This window comes from Triturus cristatus, chromosome 10, assembly GCF_964204655.1.
Source record: "Triturus cristatus chromosome 10, aTriCri1.1, whole genome shotgun sequence".
Taxonomy (NCBI): Eukaryota; Metazoa; Chordata; class Amphibia; order Caudata; family Salamandridae; genus Triturus; species Triturus cristatus.
In genome coordinates, this window is record NC_140593.1 from 770,353,282 (window position 1) to 770,371,372 (window position 18,091).

The window sequence follows — 18,091 nt, forward strand, 5'->3', positions numbered from 1 at the left end:
AACTGCTCCTCCTGCCTGCCCGAGCGGTCTGTTGTGAGGCCCCTTCCCCTGAACTCTCTTGTCTGTGCTTAGGTCCTGACCCTCCCTTCTATCCTCCATGGTCCTTTGTGCATGCCCCTGCACCCTCCTTCTTGCCCATCATAGCCATTGTGCTGCCACTAACCCTTCTGCTTGCCATGCCTGGTCTTCTGTGCTGCCATGGCCCCTCCCACCTCCCCTGTGTGGTCAGCTAGCTGCCCCTGACCCCCTCCCACCTTCCCTCCATGGTCTGTGTGTATGCCATCATAGTTTTATTGTTGCTCTCCATGGTGTGTTTTGTTTCTAGTGCCCAACCTGCCTGACCTCCATGGTCATCTTGCTGCTCCTGCCTTGCCCCCTTGCCCCCAGCCCTCTGTTTCCATGTGCAGTCCCCTATTCCCTCCCTCCTGGCTTGTCTGTTCCATTGTAATGCCCCTGATCCGTCCCTCCTGCCCTTTATGGTCTGTGATGCTGCAGCTTTCTCTCCTGTCTGCCCATTATGGTCAGCTGGCTACCATTGCCTCTTTCCCCTCTGTTCTCTGTTGTCCATGTGCATGGTCCTGTTCCCTCCCCATTGCTTTCTATGGATTGTTGTGCTGCACTCCTGTCCCGCATGCGCTGTGTGGTGTATTGTGCTGCTGCAAACCCTGATGCCTGCCCTGTTGGGTCAGTTTGGTGCACCTCTCCATGTGCCTCCTGTCCTCTGTTATCCGAGTCCATGTCCCTACCCCAATTCCTCCTGCCTACCATGATCCAATGTACCATACTTGCGAACATTTTGAACTTGGTAAGAGGGAGATTTTGAAAAAAAACTGGGGTATTGAATTTCCCCTTTGAGTTACATTGAAAAAGAGGAGATTGTAGACAGGAGAGAGATCAAATAAAGCCCATTTTAGCTTAAAAACATTGGACGTTTCCTGGCTGAAACGGGTCTGTTGGCACGTATGGTTGTACTACCACTGCCTCTTTCTTCTGCCCACAATGGTGTATTATATTGCCACAGCCTCTCTTGCCAGTCCTGTATTGTTGGTTTGTTGCCCCTGCCCCCCTTTCCACTGCCCTCCATAGTCTGTTGTGCTGCCACTGCCCTTCCTGCCTGCTCAGTGTGGTCAAATTGTTGCAACTGCACTCTCCTACCTGCCTTCAATTTTCAGAGTCCGTGCCCCTGGCCTTTGCCTCTCAACAGTATCCCAATGAACAACTAGATTGCTAACATTCTATATTTATTACAAAAGTGTGGAACGCCTGACGTCATCTTGATGTAATCAAACCTGTAATACCTAGAGTATTTCCTTTAGAAATTACATATATGAGAGGGTCTTATTTGCATCAAAATTATGGTTAGTGCTCTAAAAAACTAAAATGAGGACATATTTTCTGAGATTTCAAATAGCGACAAAGAACTTTTACATTATTTGTATTCTTTATGTTTTTTTATCCAGTTGACCACTTGATTAAATGTTGCACCTAGGGGAGAGGATGTGGTGTTACTTCCAGAGCTGCAGACTTTGCAACTGGGGAACCAGGTTGGAGTTTCTGCTTCAGCTCAACATTCTGTGATTCTGGTCAAATCACTTAATCTCCCCATGTCTACAACCAAAATGAATTTGGTCTTGTGTGATGTAACCAATGTGTATGTAAAGCACTCCAATACCTGACAAGTCTGCACTATATAAAACTGCAAATACTCAAAAAATAAGTGTTTTGCACACTTTTGTCATTGGGCTACATGTGGGCTACATCTGGGTGATATTTGTGCTGCATTTGGGCTCTTTTGTCTCTGGTGGCCATCTTGGGAGATTTATTTGTTATGAAGTTTCCTAATTTCCTCATTTACTGCAGTCTCCTCAGTGGGAATACTTTCAGTTTTTTATTTTGGTTCAATCAAGAATGCATTCAGATGTGTCACACATTTGCCATAAATTCTGAATGTTAGCACTCTAGTTGCTCATTAGATCACTGTAGTAAAACTACTGCTCACCAGGGAAGTCTGCTGCTGGTATTCAAAGTGCATGTTTCAGTCTGCATGTCAGAATTTTTTTATGAAATAGAAGAGGATTTGAGAAGTCAAAATGTGCCCTAATTTTTCTTTCTGCAGAACTAATCATAATTTCTATGGCAAAATGAACCCCCTCATTTTGTTCCTTTGTAAATTAAATGTTTTAAGTGTTACCACTTTATTCCAATCAAGATGGCTTCAGGTGTGCCATACTTTTGTCATAAGTAAGACTGTTAGCACTCTAGTTGTTCGTTAGAACACTCTGGGACATTCTGTCATAGGGCTATACTTGGGCTATATCTGGGTGATATTTGGGCTACATTTGGGCTCTTTTGTCTCTGGTGGCCATCTTGGGAGATTTATTTGTTATGAAGTTTCCTAATTTCCTGCAGTCTCCTCAGTAGGAAATACTTTCAGTTTTTTACTTTGGTTCCATCAAGAAGGCATTCAGATGTGTCACACATTTGCTATAAATTCTGAATGTTAGCACTCTAGTTGCTCATTAGATCACTGTAGTAAAGCTACTGCTCACCAGGGAAGTCTGCTGCTGGTATTCAAAGTGCATGTTTCAGTCTGCATGTCAGACGTTTTTTTATGAAATAGAAGAGGATTTGAGAAGTCAAAATGTGCCCTATTTTTTCTTTCTATAGCACTAATCATAATTTCTATGGCAAAATGAACCCCCTCATTTTGTTCCTTTGTAAATTAAATGTTTTAAGTGTTACCACTTTATTCCAATCAAGATGGCTTCAGGTGTGCCAGACTTTTGTCATATGTAAGACTGTTAGCGCTCTAGTTGTTCGTTAGAACACTCTGGGACATTCTGTCATTGGGCTATACTTGGGCTACATCTTGGTGATATTTGGGCTACATTTGGGCTCTTTTGTCTCTGGTGGCCATTTTGGGAGACTTATTTGTTATGATGTTTCCTAATTTCCTCATTTACTACAGTCTCCTCAGTAGGAAATACTTTCAGTTTTTTACTTTGATTCCATCAAGAAGGCATTCAGATGTGTCACACATTTGCCATAAATTCAGAATGTTAGCACTCTAGTTGCTTATTAGATCACTGTAGTAAAGCTACTGCTCACCAGGGAAGTCTGCTGCTGGTATTGAAAGTGCATGTTTCAGTCTGCATGTCACAATTTTTTAATGAAATAGAAGAGGATTTGAGAAGTCACTCAAAATATGCTCTAATTTTTCTTTCTGCAGCACTAATCATACTTTCTATGGCAAAATGAACCCCCTCATTTTGTTCCTTTTTAAATTAAATGTTTTAAGAGTTACCACTTTATGCCAACCAAGATGGCTTCAGGTGTGCTATACGTTTGTCATAAGTAGGACTGTTAGCGCTCTAGTTGTTCTTTAGAACACTCTGGGAAGCTGCAGTAGAACACAAAGGAATCAACTGACAGTCTCTGCCCTTTGTTGGATGTACATGTTTTACTGAGAATATCAGACTTCATTCTCACATGACTGAGAAAGATAATGTGAATTTACAGAAAATATGCTCTCAGTTTAGCTTATAGATCACCTTCCAAACCTCTGTGGGAAAAGCATGAGAAAATAGTTTTCTCTCAAACATGATTCATGATATCACAGCAGAAGGCTTTTTCACATGGTAAAATCACCTTTGAACACACCACAATTCCTAAAATGAGTATGGTACCATCAACAAATGATATATAATGTAACTAAAGTCTTAAAACCTTCTATTAACTGCAATGCTTTTTAATGAGGTGCTATCATGTATATTGGTCCCAAGATGGCTGCCAACACTTCTTGGATGAAGTGCTGACAGCCAATCAGATCTCACGATGAGATGTGTGGTTAGGCTCCACCCAGATATAAATGTGATTTTACTTTTGATTCTCTCAGGAACTACTGAATGGATTTACACCATATATGCAAAAGGCACATGCCTGACCTAGGGACTACCTCTTTGCCAAATTTCAAGTAATTCTGTTCAGCCATTCGGGCTGTACCTTCGACTAAAGGTCCTATGGGAAAATGCATGGGGAAAACGCGTTTTGGGACCCCCCTTTTTTCTCGGCCCCCGCTTGACGAATCACCCTGAGACTTTCAGGGTAGGAGCTGAGCGGAGCGCCCCATTAGTTTTGAAAATTTCACGAAGATAAGTCAACCGGCGCCAAAGTTATTCAAAATAGAATTTTCAGATATCCTATGGGAACTCGGTCCTAACTATAACTATCTACTGGCGACCGCCAGTAGATAATATTCCAAAAGATCAAAACACTCGCCCTTTCTGTAGTGCGAGAAACAAGCCCACCAACCGGTCTGTAAGTCCTTTATTACACAGAGGAACATGATGCGTTTCGACCTGCTCGTCGTCTTATTCATATGTAAATTCACAGCTGTCAGACTTGCGCCTTTGAAACTTGAACCGGGTCAACAATATTCCAAAAGAACTATATAAATATATATATTAAAAATAAACACATTTTAATAATAGATATATTTAAAGGATATTAGGGAAAGTATTGGATATACTATTACCACTCCAGTTTATGTAACAGTAAGAAAACAGAAGGCTTTCGGAGGCGCTAAAATTACTATTTCCGCTTCAAACTCGTCAACAGGAGGGACAGTATTGACCTTAGGAAAAGGTTAAGATTTACTATTCCACCTCCAGTTTGTGCAACAGTAGGGAAAGAGTTGCACTTTGGAGGGGTAAAATGTACCATTCCCACTCCAGTCATTGTCATCTTGAAGGGTGATGAAAGATCGTCTGGTAACTTCATTGCAAGTTTAAACACCAATGAATAAAACTTGCACTTTACAGGACACATCAGCAGTAAGACTATTGAATTCTTACATGTTGAGATATCTGTGATGGAAGGTGCACTGGACACTAGGCTGTTCTGTAAGTCCACCGCAGGTAATAGCCTTCTATTTGCTACCAGTGCACACCCAGCAAATTTAATCTATAGCATCCCCTATGGAGAATTCTTGAGAGTTAAAAGGGATTTCAGCAAACTCAAGGCCATTGCACTAGAGATCGAAAAGATGGAGTGCAGATTTAGAGAGAGAGGCTACTCAACCAAGGTTATTCAACAAGCCAAGAAAAGAGTTAATCAGATTCCTAGACAGAACCTCATACACCCTTGTACCAAGCCCCCAGACATTTAAGAGAGTAAAGTCAGATTCGTTCCAACCTTTTCCAATCAGGCTCACAATGCCAGGAACATCCTTAACAAACACTGGCATTCATTGAAAACGGATGACATACTGAACAGGTATGTGGGTACTTTTCCAATGGTCACATTCAGGCGTAGCCATTTATTGGGAGATAATTTAAGCCAGAATTTGAAGCACAGTACTCAGCCAGGCTTTTTTCTGAAATGCATTACAGTAATAAGAATCTACTTCATTTTGTGGTTGTGGACACTATTATGCCCAGCATCAGAGAAGGTAATGGAGAAAAGGCACTGCAAAAATTGGAATCAAGCTATATTTTGGATTTTGACACAGTTTTCTGTGTTCACTATTATGCTATTTCTCATCTATTTATCCCATGATAAAAGCTACAGCCAAAACGCGGCAGAAGAAGCTATCCATTAATAAACAAAACTTTGCAAACTGCAGGAGTGTCTTTGCATATCCTTTCTGTGTGGTGGTACAAACTGTTACATGCACACACACACACACACACGCACCCACGCACTCACGCACACGCACACGCGCACACGCACACACACACACACACACACACATATATATATATTCACTCGAACTTCGAAGGCTTGCGCAAACTTTTTCCATCAACGAGGCACAGACCACAAGGTATACCAGCAAAAGTTTTATTCTTTCTTCCCCACGACCTCTACAGCCATGACGCGTTTCAGCCCGGAAGGGCCTTGATCACATGACCATATATATATATATGCGGAAGCGACTTCTGTGTAGAAACTACCTCCTCCAAATCGGAAGTCGCTTCGTTACGGGAGGACCCCACAGAAGCAGGTCCTATTCAAATTCTGTTGAATTCTTCTTGTATCTTAGAAGAAAAACGAAGCCTTGTGCGGTTCCTTAATTATTTTATTCAGCTACTTTGCCAAACGCGTTTCGAGTGCGACGCACTCTTGTTCACTGACAATAGAAACTTTAGCGAGCAGCCATTTTACATTATTTCCCACATGATTTGGCTAAACTACTATTCGAGTGCATACGAAGAAAAACTTGTCGTTTTTTGTTATTACATTGCTTTAAGCATGCAGTGCGAGGCATTGAACAAACGCTTTAGTTAATATTTACATTGATACTGAATAAAACATGCGTGAATCAATGTTATATAAAATATACCTTTGAGAAAATTCTTTTAAAAAAAATATAAATATATAATATAATGAAGATTTTAAATTATCTCTTTTAAATATTGTAAATATTTTAAATAATCCGGGGAGAGTTCCGTGAGCTGCCCACAGCAATAGTCCCATTGGGCCTCAGTCAGTGGAGTATCCAGGTCATCGTTCCAGGGTCTAAAGGAGCTAGTTGACACCAATGGGGCGGTGTTCTGCATATGAGTGTAGAGGCGCGTAATGAGTTTACGGGGTGATGGAGATTTCAACAGGCTATCTAGTGCAGGAAGGGGTGGCGGTGCTTTCGGGGAAACCTCCCATAGGGCTCGGCAGGCTGCGCGTATCTTATGATAGAGAAAGAGCACAGTGAACAGTACTACTTGCTCCTCAGGTGCCACGGGGGGCAGAACTCATCTTCAGGGTACAGGTCAGCAAACGTCTGAAGGTTCATCTTCTTTTCCAGGGATTTACTCATACTGTCTTGTATGCAAGGCAGCATTGGGTTGTGCGATAAAGGGATGGAAGGAGTGTAGAGTAACGGGAGTCCCGCTCTTTTGCGCAATTCATCCCATGCCCAGCACAGGGTTCCGGCAGAGTCTATGTCGCCACGAGGGCGACATGCTTTTTGGTATAGTGCTACTTTAAGTGGAACAGGGGCCATCACGTCTGTCTCGACCGCTATATGGGGCTGGAAGGGGGTCGGGTGCATCCAATAATGCAAAAACTGTTCCTGGGCGCACAGTGCATATAATTGCATGTCTGGAGCCCCCAGTCCGCCCTGTCGCAATGGGAGAGTGAGGAGGTCCCAGGAGGCTCTGACCTTCCCGCCCACCCATGCCAAGATCACCAGCTGTGACTCAAGGGAGTTAAAGAAGTGTCGGGTGAGTAGAATCGGTATGTTGACAAATAAATAGAGGAACTTTGGTAAAATAACCATTTTAGCCAGTGCCACCTTGCCGGCCAGCGACAATGGCAACCGGGACCACACCTTCACTTTGTCCTCTAGCCACATAATCGCTCGGCCATAGTTTAATCTCCACACCTCCTGTGTGTCCCAGCTGATCCAGACCCCCAAGTATTTGACCTCATCGGCCTCCCATCGTAAAGGGAATTCCGACAACACCTGGGGAGTGCAGTCAGTCAGTGGGAAGATTACCAATTTAGTCCGATTAATAAATATAGTAGAGAGCCCATCAAAGCGGATAAACTCCCTCAATAATGGGTCCAGATTTTCTTCCGGGTTGATAACGTAGAGTGTGACATCGTCTGTGTATAAAGAAATAAGCAGACTACGGAAGCTGAATCCAATACCCCGCACGGTGTGGTGCTGTCTGATTCGAGCAGCCAGGGGCTCCATTGCAATCGCAAACAGCAAAGGGGACAACGGACACCCCTGTCTAGTACCACGCGAGATCGGAAAGGGATCAGAAAGTAGGCCATTCACCAGTACGTGCGCTCTAGGTGAGGCAAATAACAGCCGGATACGATTAATCAGGAGCGGACTGAATCCCATGCGCTCAAGAATGGAGAAGCGATACGGCCATTCGAGCGTTTCAAATGCCTTAGTGGCGTCCAAAAACACCACCACGGCCCGCATGTCTGGATTAAGATAGTGTAGCACCGAGAATATTGTTCGCAGGTTATGGGACGTTGATCTCCCAGGAATGAATCTGGATTGATCCGGAAGCGCTATAATAGGCAGCATTGGCTGCAGTCTATTAGCAAGCATCTTTGCCAGGATCTTTACATCCACATTGATCATAGAAAGTGGCCGATAGGAGTCCAGCTCCTCCTCCGACTTCCCAGGTTTTAGAATCGTGAGAATCGTCGCCTCCCTCATGGACTGAGGGAGCACTCCCTCCTCCAGGGCTTCCTTGTACACTGCTAAGAGCCGAGGTGCCAGTTCTTCAGCATATGTTTTATAAAATGACGTGGTCAGGCCATCCGGTCCAGGGGCTTTACTTAATGGCAGGCCCTTAATAACCTGAGCCACCTCTTCCACTGTGAATGGGAGGTCCATGTATTCTCTTTGATTGCTGTTAAACCAGACCAGTGCTAGTGAGTCAAGGAAGGACTGCAACTCCTCCGTGCATCTCCCTTGAGAAGTGGTATATAAACGGGAATAGAACGTGGAGAATTCATTGGAGACCTTCGCTTGGCCTCTGACCATGTCACCCTGTGGGTTTCGTATCTCATGAACGAATGTGGCCGACCTGGATGGTTTAATCATTCCAGCAAGTGTGCAGCCTGGCCGGTCCCCTTCGCCATATCTACGTGCCTCAGCATATTTTCCCAAGAATTTTGTTTCGTGCTGAGCCTCTTCGGCATATTCTAACAGCATCGCCTTCAGTTTTTGCGCGGCTTGGGGTTCATTTGTAGAGTAGAATGTTTCTTCAAGTTTTTTTATCTGGGTCTCTAGAGAGGAGAGCGTGCCCCAAATTGCCTTCAGCACTCCCACTTGTCTAGCGATACACTGGCCCCTAATTACCACTTTAAAGGCCTCCCATAGTGAGGCCTCAGCGGACACAGACCCCGTATTGTTGGCGAAATAGTCAGTAATGTCTGCTCTAATTTCTTCTTTAAATGCTTCGTCGAGCAGGGCATGTGGTGGGAGGCGCCAGGTGAACGCCTGTAGGAGTGACCCTGGGAGCGCCAGCCGTAGCAAACATGGGGCGTGGTCTGACAGCGAGCGCGGTAGGTGCAGGATCTCGGTGGTCCAAGCAGCCACATCCCTGGACACTAACCAGAAGTCCAATCGGGACCATGCACTATGATGATCAGATATACATGTACCCTCCCTCACTAGGGGATGTCTGCTGCACCATATATCCACTAGATTCCTATCCGTGATAATAGACTGGAGGGCAGTGCTTGCAGCTGGGTGTAAGGAGCGGGCAGCACCCTTCCTGTCTGAGTCGTCGTCTAGTATTGCATTAAAATCCCAACTCCACAGTATGGTATCAGAACCAGTCCTCTGAATTTTAGACCAAATGTCGTGGAAGAAATCCAGGGAATCGACATTCGGGCCATATACTGCTACCACCACCAGGGAAACCCCTCCCAACACCCTACAGATAAGGAAATACCTCCCCTCTGGATCTTTGTGAATCTCCCCCTCACACCAATCCACCCCTCGTCTGACCAGCACTGCCACCCCTCGGGCATAGTTGGAGTAAATAGAGGAGTACACGTGACTTCACCTATGATGCTTCAACCTCTGTGACGGTGTAGTGTTTAAATGTGTCTCCTAACTGGGGTGGCGTGGTGAGCAAAATTACGATGGATTAAACCCAGATCTGTGACTGGGGGTGAATCTTTTGCCAATGTGCAACATTCGTCCATCATCTTGTGTGTTTTGCTGTTCACCCTATGTGGGAAGGGTATGCCCAAACGTGGGTCCCGTGCTCACTACGCCACTGGAGTTAAGCTATCCTGGCTGAAGAGGGGTGAAACCCCGAAACCGGTCCTAGGATGCTTGATTCCCGTCCAGGGAAGACATGGCTTGGCAGTTCGGGCTGGACTGTTCCCATGAGGCACAGGGTCAAGACTGATTTGCACATGGCCTGTCTGAACTGGGGTGGCGTGGTGAGCAAAATAACGATGGATTAAACCCAGATCTGTGACTGGGGGTGAATGTTTTGCCAATGTGCAACATTCCGTCCATCATCTTGTGTGTTTTGCTGTTTACCCTATGTGGGAAGGGTATGCCCAGACGTGGGTCCTGTGCTCACTACGCCACTGGAGTCAAGCTATCCTGGCTGAAGAGGGGTGAAACCCCGAAACCGGTCCTAGGATGCTTTATTCCGGTCCAGGGAAGACATGGCTTGGCAGTTCGGGCTGGACTGTTCCCATGAGGCACAGGGTCAAGACTGATTTGCATATGGCCATGTCTGAACTGGGGTGGCGTGGTGAGCAAAATAACGATTGACTAAACCCAGATCTGTGACTGGGGGTGAATGTTTTGCCAATGTGCAACATTCCGTCCATCATCTTGTGTGTTTCGCTCCTGTACAAGACAGACATCAATGTTATGCCTGGATAGGTACGTATGTACAAGCCTAGATTTTCTCCCATCATTTAACCCCCTGATGTTCCACGTAAGTAGATGTAGTGTTGCAGCGTGGACGTATCTACATCTTGCCATACAATGTGGAGGAAGCAGCGAAGGTGAAGTAAACTCAAAGCATATGCTGTGTACCTGGACTGACAGCTCGCAATCACACTGGCCGCAAACAAATAAGCAATCCCCACCTCAAATTGACTGGCTATAAACAATAGAACACCCCCTCCCACCCCCCACCTCCCACTCCAATCTCCCAATCAGGTTGCAGATTACCCACCCCAAACTTTAAATACAAAAAACCACAAAGCAATAAAGGGAAACTCCCCATGAGGGCGAGGTGACACCGGCGAGCTTCCCTGTTTGCACAAGGTAGCCGGGAGTACTACACAGAGACAGGCAGTTAAGAACATACAATTACTCTCAGGCGCCGGGGCCCCAAGACACCCCGTACCAATTGAGGGGATAATACAGAGGAAAGATGCATAGTTAGATAATTGTATTCGACTACAGCTCACCCCAGTGCAGCATAGCGGTACAGTGAGCAAAGGTGAGGCAACAGGTTAGTCATTGTCACTAAGGTGGCCTTCTCGAGTACCCTCAGCAGCGCCATTGACTTTGGCTTTTTTTCCCACCGACATGTTTAGCGAACTTCAAGGCGGATTTTGCATCTGAGAAGTAGTGAGCTGTACCATCGTGTGAAACCTTCAACTTTGCGGAGTAAAGCAGGGAGGATGGGATCTGCGCCTGCAGAAGAATACCCTTGGCTGGGAGGAGTTCCCGACGTGCAGCCTGCACTGCTGGGGTGTAGTCGGGATAAAATGAGATGGCATTGCCTTTATGTGAGATTTGGCCTCTGTCTCTAGCCAAGCGCAAGATAAGATCTCTGTCCTGATAATTTAGCAGTTTTGCCAGGATAGGTCTAGGTGTTGCGGCAACCGGGGGCTTCGGCCCTAGTGACCTGTGCGCTCTCTCCACCACAACCACTGATGATAGATGAGGCTCGAAGAGTTCATGGAGTAGGTCCATCATGAAGGTCTCCATTTTGGAAATGGCGGTGGTTTCCGGAAAACCTGTAATACGGAGGTTGATCCTTCTAGACTGGGCCTCCAAATCGTCATTCTTGGCACTGATGATGCCCAGCAGTTTATCCATATGTAACAATTGCTCTTTAGTGTCCACCTGGAATTCATGAAACTCCGTTTGCCGATTCTCAAGGACATCCAGACGGGTCTCATGTGTCGCCACTTGTGTCTTGACAGAGTCTAATTGTGCAGTTAGTGTGTCTAATTTGGTGTCTATGTTGCGCAAGCTGGAGCGCATTTCCAGCATGAGGGTCCGCAAATCTTCCCCGTGGTCTTCCATCTGCTGCTCACGTGAACCATCCCCTTGAGCATCCGAGTCAGGCTCTGTATGCCTCGTGGAGCGTTTAGTTTCAAAATTGAGTTTGGGCTGCTTGGCGTCTTGTTTGCCCATTTTAACAGCAGCTAAGGGCTGTTCCACGACAAAGTGCCGTATATACATGAATGGAACTTGCACAACGGCCCACAGCTGGACACGAGTCGACTAGATAGACTCCGGGCACCAGGCCTTACCGGCCATCAATCCGGCACCACACTCCACAACGTCCATCCGGATCCACCAAGAGCAGGGCAACAGAAGGGCCGCTGCCGGAGCCGGCTCGGGCCCAGCACCCCCGTAACCAGCAGATGTGCAATGCAATAGAGGCAGCGTCGAGGGCAAGGATATAAGCGTCTTGGAGGTGCAATTCACCTAGGGCATCATCTCACGCCAGCACGTCAGGACCTTCTTACCTCGCTAGCTATGCGCACTCCCACTCTGTGATATAGCAACGCTGCAGTCTTCGTGAAATATATGATAAGGTAGGGTGACCAACCGTCCGTAAATTCCACGGACCGTCCGTAAATTTCATGGATTCACGGACCGTCCGTAATTGGGACCTCACGTTGTCCGTGAGGATCCCTTTGACGGACGCCTTTTGTCCGTAATTTTGGGCCTTTCAGGGAACAGAGCTGTTCCCCTGCGAGAGGCCTCAGCCCCCTGATGGGGTCGCCTCGCACTTTTCTGATCACAAGAGCAGCCCCTCCCCGCCCATTGTCATTCTGTGTGGGGCTGATTGCCACATACAGAATGACAATGGGGCAGTCTGGGCTGGCACAGCATGTGATGGCCTCCTCGAGCCTCGGTCCAGGGCATTCTGTCCCATGGAAGTGCAAAAACGCCCATGCTGCTGCTACCTGAGAATCCAGTCAATCAAAGGCAGGCGGTGAAAGAAGTTCAAAGGAAAGGATTATAGTTCTCTCAGAGTCTCATCATTTTAGAACTGATGCTTTTTCAATATTATATTCAAGGAAGCCAAGGTTGCCGCTTTTTTATTTTATGCAACTAACAACCATTTACAAAGCCAATAGTTCTGGCTTGTTGTAGGTGTAACGTTACTTGTTCTAGGTGTTACTTGTTTTATTATATATCTTGGTGCAATGACAGACGCAAAACAAATACCAGTCGGGCGGCACATTGTACTAAGCACAGATTTTTAGCTTAGGTTTTTCAAGTCACGCCCTTAATTACAACAAACATCCCCTTTGGAGAGACCCCCATAGTTTTTTCATCCCACTTAAAGCCCTGGAAACAACACCATGTCACAGTCGCCTCACATCCGGGCACTGTGCATCATGCATGACTCATGCCTTCTACTTTTTCAGATTGCCTATGTGCAGGGGCATAGTGAACCCTCCCCCACCCCACCCCTTGCTTTAGGAACTACAGCGAGGGTGGACTTCTTGATGGGTCTCTTCTGTCTCCAACTCTGTAGACAAAGGCTCAGCTCATAATTAATGTGAAAAGGTGAGTAAGTAAGTAAGTAAAGGGATGGGTGGATGGATGGTTGTGTGAAATGATGGATGGATGAGTGAAAGGGTGGGTGGATGAGTGAAAGGGTGGATGATGGGTGAGTGAATGGGTGGATGATGGGTGAGTGAAATGATGGATTGATTGATGAATTGATAAGATAAAGGGTGAATGGATGGACGGATGAGTTAAAGGGTGGATGTAAGGCTGGATGAGTGAGTGAAAGGGCTGGTAGATGGACAAAAGGATGGATAGATGGGTGAATGGATGAGAGAAAGGATGGATGGATGAGTGAAAGGATGGATGAGTGATAAGTTCAATGGATGGATTCATGAGTGGATGAGTAGATGGATGGGTGGGTGGATGGAATGATGGATGGATGACGTGAAAGTGGGATGGAGAGAGAAAGGGAGGATGGGTGGATGGATGACTGAACGGGAGGAAGGATGAGTGAATGAAAGAGTAAGTGAAAGGATGGCTGAATGGGTGAAAGGGTAGATGGATGGATGAGTGCATGGATGGATGTGTGGAAGAGTGAATGAATGAGGGTACGGATGGATAAGATGAAAGGATGAATGCAGGGATGGATGAGTGAAAGGGTGGATGGAGGAATGGATGAGTGGAATGATGGATGGATGGAAGGATAGATGATGGATGGGTAAATGGCTGGATGGATGAGTGAATGGATGGATGGGTGGAAGAGTGGATGGATGAGTGTACGGATGGATAGGGTGAAAGGATGGATGGATGAGTAAAAGGGTGGATGGAGGGATGGATGAGTGAAATGATGGATGGAAGGATACGTGATGGATAGGTATGTAAATGGTTGAATATGGACATGGATGGGCACACAGATGGAAGGACAAAATGAATGGTCAAAGACTGAATGATGGATGAAAGTATGATTACACATTGTAAGCCACATTATCTTAAGCAACCGTTTCTATACATTGACTTTCACATTTATATGAGTCTATCTCTATATATGTGTGTGATGTAACTCACTCTCACACCCTGCCGTACATACGCCGAATGAGTAGCACTATAAAAGAAATTAAATACACATGAGGGAGGGTCTATGTGAAGATGAGGGGCACCATTGGAGTGTGGTAGCATGGCCCGACTGGCCGGACCAGGCATTGGGCGTTTCCCTGCGAGCTGGAAAGGTGGGGTGGGGGCAGTTTTGTTTCCACAAAGAGACCTGTACATTTGCTTCAAGCTGCACGCATACTGAAAAACCATAAAGTTCACAATCGTCTCAGCCTAATACAAACTTATTTTCACTTGTACTTAAGTGGTTGTCTATTTACTTATATACTATTGCGCACCCCCCTCTGATGTGTCTGTAAAATGTATCCTTTGTCCTGAATTTTGACCTCCTGTCCTGAATTTTTGTCCTGAATTTTGACCCTTTGCCTGAATTTTTACACTCACTGTCCTGAATTTGCACCCATGCCAGTTGGTCACCCTATGATAAGGTTGTGTGTGTCTCGCAGGCTCAAGCAGTTTCAGGTGCTCCCAAGTCTAGGCCTCTAGTGTCGTGATGCAGAAAAATGGCGGGTGAGTCCAATTGTGGGGGTAGAGAGCCCACAGGCCCTCTGTACCAGCTGCAAGCACACCACTAGAGATTCACTCCTCTCCGATACACACTCTGCAGCACTGCGCTCACCAGCCGGTCCCCAACGTCTCATCAAATAGTGGTGGAAGTAGCACGATTCAATCGCTCCGAACGTCCAGCCTCCTCACAGCTCCAGTCACCGATATCTAACCCACAAGATAGCGGATGAGGCCCAGGAGATAGGCGCCTTGGACTTTTACGAGCGCAGCCTCGCCGCCTCCAGGCGTTCCTCAGCTCGCCGCCACAGTGCAGGCTCCGCCTCAGCTGCCCATCCGCTGATATATGGCAGAAAAGGACACCTCCGCCACGCAGCCAGTAACAGGTCCAAGGCCCACCCGCAGCTGCGGGCTCAATTTTCAGGGTGACCCGGCCGCGGCGAGAGGGTAGGACCAGCAAGTCGTCAGTGGTGGAAAGGATTGTCACGTGACTCGGTCGGAAAGCACGATCGGTCCGCGGGAACACCAGCAACAGGGTCCAGTGCCGTTCTGCCGTCTGATTAGTGGTGGTAGACACCGCAGCAGCTCTCTGTTTGCAGGATTTTACAAGGATTTCGTCACGGCCGGCGGAGCTCGCTCACAGAGCGGTCATTCCGCAGCACGGCAAGCCACGCCCCCTGTCGTTGCAACATCTTGTCCCTGCCCATTTGGTTTACTGTTTGAGGCTGTGGGAAGATGGGAAAGAGAAAAACTATGGAGGGTTCTGGGGGGACCTATATGCACAAGAAGGTATCCCCCAATTAATTTGAGGTCTGAGAGGAGGGGGAAAAAGATACTTACATATAAATTGACCTCTTACCTGACCTTTCCAATTTCACACTGGTAATTACTCAAAAATAAACATTCCCCATACACAAAATTTCTTTGCAGAACCTGATTTCTTTTTTGTCTTTTTATTTATCAAAACATTTCGATTTTTTTATTATATTAGATATATATCATTTTTATGTACTGTCATAAAAGCATTTACACATAAGAACAATTTCAAAAGAACAAATATGTTGAGAAACAATTAAAATAGCACAGCTTCTGAGTTTTAGAAGAACAATTTTGAATAGCTCAGTTTTGAAAAACCCCCATAAATAGCACCATCATCCTTTCATTCTCACCTATCATTCTACTCATACATACCATCAATCAAACCACACAAAAGGTACAATAAAAAACACATCTATAGTGGGATCCTACTAATAAGTTTCTGTCAACAATATTTTGCGGACCTAAATTGAAAGTTCAAAGAAAATTCTTATTGAATGTGTTGACAATTAGTTCTTCTGTAGGACTCCCAGGGGTTCTGGGGGGAGCCAAGTGGAGAAAGTGAAAAAAAGTCAGGAAAGATGTGAAAAGCTTAAAGAATAATTGTGTTCTAAAAACGCATGGATCGCATTGATAGCCTGATTAGCAAGTGTGAAGGTATTCTTGATGGAGAGACTGTTGCCCTGCCATGCCATGCACATGCTCGCCCCAACCCTCCCCTGGGAATACCCCCCCCAACTTGCCCTCCTGTAGTTCCAGCAATATTTAAAAAGGTGCCACTCAAGAATATCTCTTCCCAAAACCAGGAAGCTTTGTCTCATGTAGCCTGGGTTCATTGCCCGCCCGCAAGCCCCCCTAGCTCCTATAGTAACTCTAAGTTAATGCCGCAAGTTAGTATTGTCTGTACAGACAGGTTCTCTCACCTCTTGGACCTTGTTGAAAGCTCAGAGGAAGATAGCCCCCAGCAGTTGTTAGCAGAACCCCATGTTACCGCTGCAGCAGCTCAATTAGAAATCCAGAGTACACACCAACTCATTGGTGCATTTAGGGCTGAAATTGGGAGCATGCACGCAATGATTGAGAGCCTTACCACCCTAGTTGAATTCCTGGTGCAGAAAACACCTCCCTCCGGTTCTCATGTGGCATCTGTGCAACGCCCCTATACACTTCCCTTGGGCAATCAATGTATTCCACATCAGGCTAGTAATGGGCTCCCACAATCCAATGTAGCAATTGCTTCATATAATGAAGGCCATCATGACATTGCATCTAAACGACCTTGCCATCTCTCAAAGTCGCTTATCACTCAAGATCCCTTTGGTAGCTAAGGGATCAAAAACCTACCTTTATCACATACTCCAGCACCGCTATGTCATGCTCGGCCCCAACCAGTCAGCCAATATCCATCTGCCACACATACCATTTTCATGGTAAATGTACTGAAGCTTGCCAAGGGGAAAGGCTATGAGGGGGAAGATTTGCTGATCAATAAGGCAATACACTGGATTTGTCATGTCAGGCGATGCCGCTCTGTGATTCGTGAGGACATCATCAGGGCACGTAGGTGCTACTCCTCCGATCATCCACCCGATTGTTTCGAACTTAACTTGAAAGGGGCAGATCTAGTTGAAAATCTCCTTACCCTCGAATTTAGAACTTGCCCCCCTGACACATCTTCTATCCAGTTTAAACGCTTTGCACCTATCATATATAGAAAGCCCCTAGGTATTCGACCATCCGTCCAGACAGTTAGCAGTTCTGGGCTAGAAGCCAACGACTGACTTGCAAAGGAATCTAACCATCCTTCTGAATCCTTTGTTTTTTCACCCTTTTGCACAACCAGTTGTTCAGCTGCTGTGAATCCTCCGTTGGTACATAATCCTACGGACGATCGATCTCTAGTAGAACTGGGCACACACCACACTTCTACCAGTAACAGTAGGCCAGATGATGCAGAGCAATCTACAAGCGAAAGTCCCCAGCCACTATCTCAGGTTCCGAGCACCCCCTGTCAACGCCAGGTTCACCCAAATGACGTTCAGTCCCCCATCGCAGCCTGACGTCACCAACTCAGGGTGATCTCTTAGAAAGTGGCTGGGCTAAATAGTAAAATGTCTCTTCCCCATTGGCTAAACCTAGTTGAGAGTCATGACATCTGTAGTTTCTAGGAGTCTTGAATCATGGTTCCCCTGTTTAAGTCAGGATTTACGTGCTTTTGTTCCCCCGCAACGACGATAGGAAGAGGGCGCCCTTCCGGGGGTCTGACTATTTGGGTAAGCATTGCTTTGGGTTGCTGGCTCACAGTCCATCTAAGCACTAGTCCAGACATTTTGGGACTATATATTAGGGGACCCAGGGGGGTGGACAAATTGACTTGTTTAACGTTTATGCAAGGGCGGTAGAACCTCGCCAACTATCATCTTGTTGGATGAAAGTCTAGCCAGATGCTCACCC